Raw genomic sequence first — 6586 nt, forward strand, 5'->3', positions numbered from 1 at the left:
TAATGAATTAAAAAATAATTAAATAAATAAACTAACCAGTAAAGTTAGCCCAAATTATTTTTATTTTTTTTGCATAATGTGAAATTGTAAGAGAATCGTGATCTTTTTGTTCTAAGCAAGAAAATTGTGATTCTCATTTTGGCCAGAATCGTGGCGCTCTACTATCACTGTACTAATGATACTGGCTGGGGTAATGAAAGGGTGAAATGTGTGCCTAACAATGTGTAATGTGTGTATTATGTGCTGATATTTTACTAATGATCTCTTTGTTTCTTATCCCTGCTTTTGAAGGGATAAGAACGTCCCCTCCTGCCACTTCGGAAAGCAATTCAGCAGCAAATGAGCAGCTCGGACCACTTTTATTAGAAAGCCAGCTGAAAAAAAATACCGGGGTTTAATATTTTTAGCCATAACCCTGATAAACCACTTGCAAATTGCAATGTATATATGTATGTAGCACCCTCTAGTGTGTGCTAGAAGAAGGGCAAGCAAACCATAATCTGGCTCATGCTGCAATAGGGTCAGGGTTGTTAGAGTATAGAGCTGAATGATTCATCTCAGCAGCTCTCTGGTGCCTCCTCCTTTTTCCAAAGTGTTGGAAAACATTCTGGAAGATAGTATTTGGAGGTCTCTGGCCAATCCCTGGCAGGGAGCCATGGAGCCTTTAAATATTGATGGCCTGCCAGTAGGGCCAGTCGGGTGGCATATTGAGATATGGAGTTGAGGAGGCTGTTAGTGGCCCTCAGGGGTGCCCCTTAGTATGAGGGGGGCATCCTGCAGTGGGCCGGGGCTTTGGGTGCTGGAAGGATCCTGCCATAGAAATAAAGGGAGGAGGCTTTCCTGGAGACGTGGGAGAGGACAGAGTGAGTAATTCAACACTGTCGGGGACTAACAAAGGGGGAAGACTGACACATTTAGTCAGTCTCCTTTGAAGAAATTGGTGGGCTTAAGTCTTCTACCTTTCCCTACGAGATCTCAAGGTGGTCAACCAGGTGGGCTGGTGAAGAGTGAACCGGGTGAGCTGGTGTAGAGTCAGCCTGGTGGGCTAGTGTGGTCAGCCGGGTGAACTGGTGTAGAGTCAGCCAGGTGGGCTGGTGAAGAGTCAGCCGGGATGACTGGTGAAGAGTCATCCGGGTAGGATAATGTAGAGTTAGCTGGTGGTTTGGTGAAGAGTCAGGCAGATGGGCTGGTGAAGAGTCAGCCGGGTGGGCTGGTGAAGAGTCAGCCGGGTGGGCTGGTGAAGAGTTAGCCGAGATGACTGGTGAAGAGTCATCCGGGTAGGATAATGTAGAGTAAGCCGGGTGGACTGGTGAAGAGTCAGCCGGGTGAGCTGGTGAACAGTCAGCCGGGTGAGCTGGTGAACAGTCAGCCGGGTGAGCTGGTGAACAGTCAGCAGGGTGGGCTGGTGAAGAGTCAGCCAGGTGGACTGGTGAAGAGTCAGTCATTTGGACTAGCATTGACTGAAGCTCTTAAAGTTGTACATAGGAAGATGTCCCTACAATTATTGTTGCCATCAAGTGGGCATGCCATAACCATAGTCTGGGTGGGCTGTGTAGAGTCAGCCGGGTGGGCTGTGTAGAGTCAGCCGGGTGGGCTGGTGAAGAGTAAGGCGGGTGGGCTGGTGTAGAGTCAGCCGGGTGGGCTGGTGAAGAATCAGCCGGGTGGGCTGGTGAAGAATCAGCCGGGTGAGCTGGTGAAGAGTCAGCCGGGTGAGCTGGTAAAGAGTCAGCTGGGTGGGCGGCTGGTGAAGAGTCAGCCGGGTGGGCTGGTGTAGAGAAAGGTGGGTGGGCTAGTGAAGAGTCTGCCGGGTGGGCTGGTGTAGAAAAAGGTGGGTGGGCTGGTGAAGAGTCTGCCGGGTGGGCTGGTGTAGAGAAAGGTGGGTGGGCTGGTGTAGAGAAAGGTGGGTGGGCTGGTGAAGAGTCTACCGGGTGGGCTGGTGTAGAGAAAGGTGGGTGGGCTGGTGAAGAGTCTGCCGGGTGGGCTGGTGTAGAGAAAGGTGGGTGGGCTGGTGAAGAGTCTGCCAGGTGGGCTGGTGTAGAGAAAGGTGGGTGGGCTGGTGAAGAGTCTGATGGGTGGACTGGTGAAGAGTCAGCCAGGTGGCCTGGTGTAGAGTCAGGTGGGTGGGTTTGTGAACAGTCAGCCTGGTGGGCTGGTGAAGAGTAAGGCGGGTGGGCTGGTGTAGAGTCAGCCGGGTGGGCTGGTGAAGAATCAGCCGGATGGGCTGGTGAAGAATCAGCCGGGTGAGCTGGTGAAGAGTCAGCCGGGTGAGCTGGTGAAGAGTCAGCCGGGTGAGCTGGTGAAGAGTCAGCCGGGTGAGCTGGTGAAGAGTCAGCCGGGTGAGCTGGTGAAGAGTCAGCCAGGTGAGCTGGTGAAGAGTCAGCTGGGTGGGCTGGTGTAGAGAAAGGTGGGTGGGCTGGTGAAGAGTCTGCCAGGTGGGCTGGTGTAGAAAAAGGTGGGTGGGCTGGTGAAGAGTCTGCCGGGTGGGCTGGTGTAGAGAAAGGTGGGTGGGCTGGTGTAGAGAAAGGTGGGTGGGCTGGTGAAGAGTCTACCGGGTGGGCTGGTGTAGAGAAAGGTGGGTGGGCTGGTGAAGAGTCTGCCGGGTGGGCTGGTGTAGAGAAAGGTGGGTGGGCTGGTGAAGAGTCTGATGGGTGGACTGGTGAAGAGTCAGCCAGGTGGCCTGGTGTAGAGTCAGGTGGGTGGGTTTGTGAACAGTCAGCCTGGTGGGCTGGTGTAGGGTAAGGTGGGTGGGCTGGTGTAGAGACAGACAGGCGTTGGTGAAAGAGGCAGCTGCAGCAGATGGGCTAGCATTGCCTGCAGCACTTAAAGTTGTACATAGGAAGATGTCCCTGCAGTTATTGTTACCATCAAGTGGGCATCCCATAACCTCCTATCCTTATCCAAGTTGTCAACCCCCTAATAAACAACAAAAACAAAGCTACAGTCTGTTTTCTGACTTTGTGTGCTTGTGAAGATTCAGTGTACCTGGCTATGTAGGAGTGGGGGATCCCTGTTCATCTGCAGCTCCTGCGGGGGCTGTGCCACATATACATATTGCCGACAGCAGGTCCCAGACCAGGCTTGTCAATGCAAATGCAATGCAAAATCTATCCAACGCCCAGATTGCACATCCCCTTCCATACTCTACATTACACATTTTACGATGCAATCATTGGCTGTTTTATATAAAGGTAAACTGTGTTTTAGGTTTATTAGCTCCCATCGTACACCTGTTATCTCCGGCTCTTCTCACCATAGAGAGCCAGCTAAGCGGTGAAGTCTGGGTAGGCCAATTATCGGGCTCTAATTTGCCGGTAAATGGTATGTTCTCTGTCAGCACTGACCCGGCGGTCACATGTATAGCTTTTATTGAAACCTCAGCTTGAGGCATGTGTTATGGAACAATCGTCCCGCGCTAATAAACACTATCAATGTATTTTTTATAAGACGATCAATAGAGACAGCGCAAGATCAGGCTGGAAGCGAGAAGCGGATCAATGCGGTGTACGGCGCAGAAGATGTATAAACGCATTGTGACCCATTACACACAACATTCGATAATTTGGCTGCAGTGGGACCATTACCAGCGTGATAAATATATCATGGATAAAAATGATAGAGACTGAGAATGCGAGTGCAATCTGTTCCATTGTACAGCTGTTTCTAAGAGGCGAGCGCCGCGATATCATACAGCTGAACCCGTCCATTCCTGGCGGAATGTCCCACATTAATGATGGCGTTGTGCAGAGGGAAATGAGGTTACATGACAAGGAAGCTCAGGACTTGTTACTGTAATGCAAGCTGGTGTATCATAGTCCTGGGGAACCCCAGGGTCAGTGAATCATTGTCACACTGACACCGGGGTTCCCAGGACAATGATACATTGACACCGAGGTTCCCGGGACAAGGACACACTGACACCGAGGTTCCCGGGACAATGACACACTGACACCGAGGTTCCCGGGACAATGACACACTGACACCGGGGTTCCCAGGACAATGACACACTGACACCGAGGTTCCCGGGACAATGACACATTGACACCGGGGTTCCCAGGACAATGACACACTGACACCGAGGTTCCCGGGACAATGACACATTGACACCGGGGTTCCCAGGACAATGACACACTGACAATGAGGTTCCCGGGACAATGACACACTGACACCGAGGTTCCCGGGACAATGACACACTGACATTGGGGTTCCCAGGACAATGACACACTGACACCGAGGTTCCCGGGACAATGACACACTGACACCGAGGTTCCCAGGACAATGACACACTGACATCGGGGTTCCCGGGACAATGACACACTGACATCGGGGTTCCCAGGACAATAACACACTGACACCGGTGTTGCCAGGACAATGACACACTGACACCGGGCTTCCCGGGACAAGCACACACTAACGCCGAGGTTCCCGGTACAAGGACACACTGACACCGAGGTTCCCGGGACAAGGACACACTGACACCGAGGTTCCCGGGACAAGGACACACTGACACCGAGGTTCCCGGGACAATGACACATTGACATCGGGGTTCCCAGGACAATGACACACTGACACCGAGGTTCCCGGGACAATGACACACTGACACCGAGGTTCCTGGGACAATAACACACTGACTTCGAGGTTCCCGGGACAATGACACACTGACACCGAGGTTCCCAGGACAATGACGCACTGACACCGAGGTTCCCGGGACAATGACACATTGACATCGGGGTACCCAGGACAATGACACACTGACACCGAGGTTCCCGGGACAATGACACACTGACACCGAGGTTCCCAGGACAATGACACACTGACACCAAGGTTCCGGGACAATGACACACTGACACCGAGGTTCCCGGGACAATGACACACTGACACCGAGGTTCCCGGGACAATGACACACTGACACCGAGGTTCCCGGGACAATGACACACTGACACCGAGGTTCCCGGGACAATGACACACTGACACAGAGGTTCTCGGGACAATGACACACTGACACCGGGGTTCCCGGGACAATGACACACTGACACCGGTGTTCCCGGGACAATGACACACTGACACCGAGGTTCCCGGGACAATGACACACTGACACCGAGGTTCCCGGGACAATGACACACTGACACCGAGGTTCCCGGGACAATGACACACTGACACCAGTGTTCCCGGGACAATGACACACTGACACCGAGGTTCCCGGGACAATGACACACTGACACCGAGGTTCCCAGGACAATGACACACTGACACCGAGGTTCCCAGGACAATGACACACTGACACCGAGGTTCCCGGAACAATGACACACTGACACCGGGGTTCCCAGGACAATGACACACTGACACCGAGGTTCCCGGGACAATGACACACTGACACCGAGGTTCCCGGGACAATGACACACTGACACCGAGGTTCCCGGGACAATGACACACTGACACCGAGGTTCCCGGGACAATGACACACTGACACCGAGGTTCACGGGACAATGACACACTGACACTCTTACTTTCATGGATAACCAGGACACGCTATCACACGTTACTAAATATGGTGATATAGTAAGTATGACTGAGATGTTTCTTTTGTTATAGTTTCAGTACTATGCTCTCATCCTTTACGAGGATATAATCTAACCTTTTATGTTAACAGACTAAGCCCCCGTACACACGGTGTGACACAAAATCCGTCTGAAAAAATCCAACGGATTTTGTCCAAAACTGGTATTGCATACACACACAGTCGGACAAAGTTGTTGGAAAATCCGATCGTTCAGAATATGATGACGTTTGTTCATTACGACGGAACTAGGTTGAGGCTACTAGCCAATAGCTTTGGTCTCGTAATTTGATCTGAGCATGCGTGGCACATTGTCCGATCGGAATTCTCTACAAATGATCGGAAAAAGTCCGATTGGATTTTTTGGTCGGAAAATTTGAGATTCTGCTCTCAAATTTTTTCCGTCGGAATCTCTGACGGAAAAAGTCCAATTGAGCGCACACACAATCAGATTTTCCGACAATATAATCTGATTGGACCTTTTCCGTCTGAATTTCCGACCATGTGTACGGGGCATAAGGCTCATCTCTGATAATTGCTGGTATCATATGTGCTATCTGAAGAAGGTTGATTCTCTCTTTTTTTTTTTCATTTATGCTTTCCATTTTTGTATTGAAATTATAAAAATCAATAAAAATTGTCAATTATAAAAAAAATCACGGGTCCTCAAACCCTCTAAATAAAGGGCCAGTTTACTGTCCTTCAGACTTTAGGGGCCACATCTTTGGTGTCAGTGGGAGGAATAGTGTCTCGTCATTGGTGGCAGTGGGGGGGGGGGATAGTGCCCCATCGCTGGTGTCAGCGGGAGGAATAGTGCTCCATCATTGGTATCAGTAGGAGGAATAGTGCTCCATCATTGGTATCAGTGGGAGGAATAGCGCCCCATCAGCCTTCTTAATGTCGATAGAAAGATACTGGCAAAGATTATTTTCTGGCGCCTATCGTCAGTAGCAGAGTCTTTGCTTTCCCGCCATCAGCACTGTTCGGTCCAGGGTAGAAGCACCTTCACAGTGGTTTTAGCTGTCCAGGAGG

This window comes from Lithobates pipiens, unplaced genomic scaffold (genome assembly GCF_037356315.1).
Source record: "Lithobates pipiens isolate NorthernLeopardFrog02 unplaced genomic scaffold, aLitPip1_a1.2 Scaffold_22, whole genome shotgun sequence".
NCBI classification, from domain to species: Eukaryota; Metazoa; Chordata; class Amphibia; order Anura; family Ranidae; genus Lithobates; species Lithobates pipiens.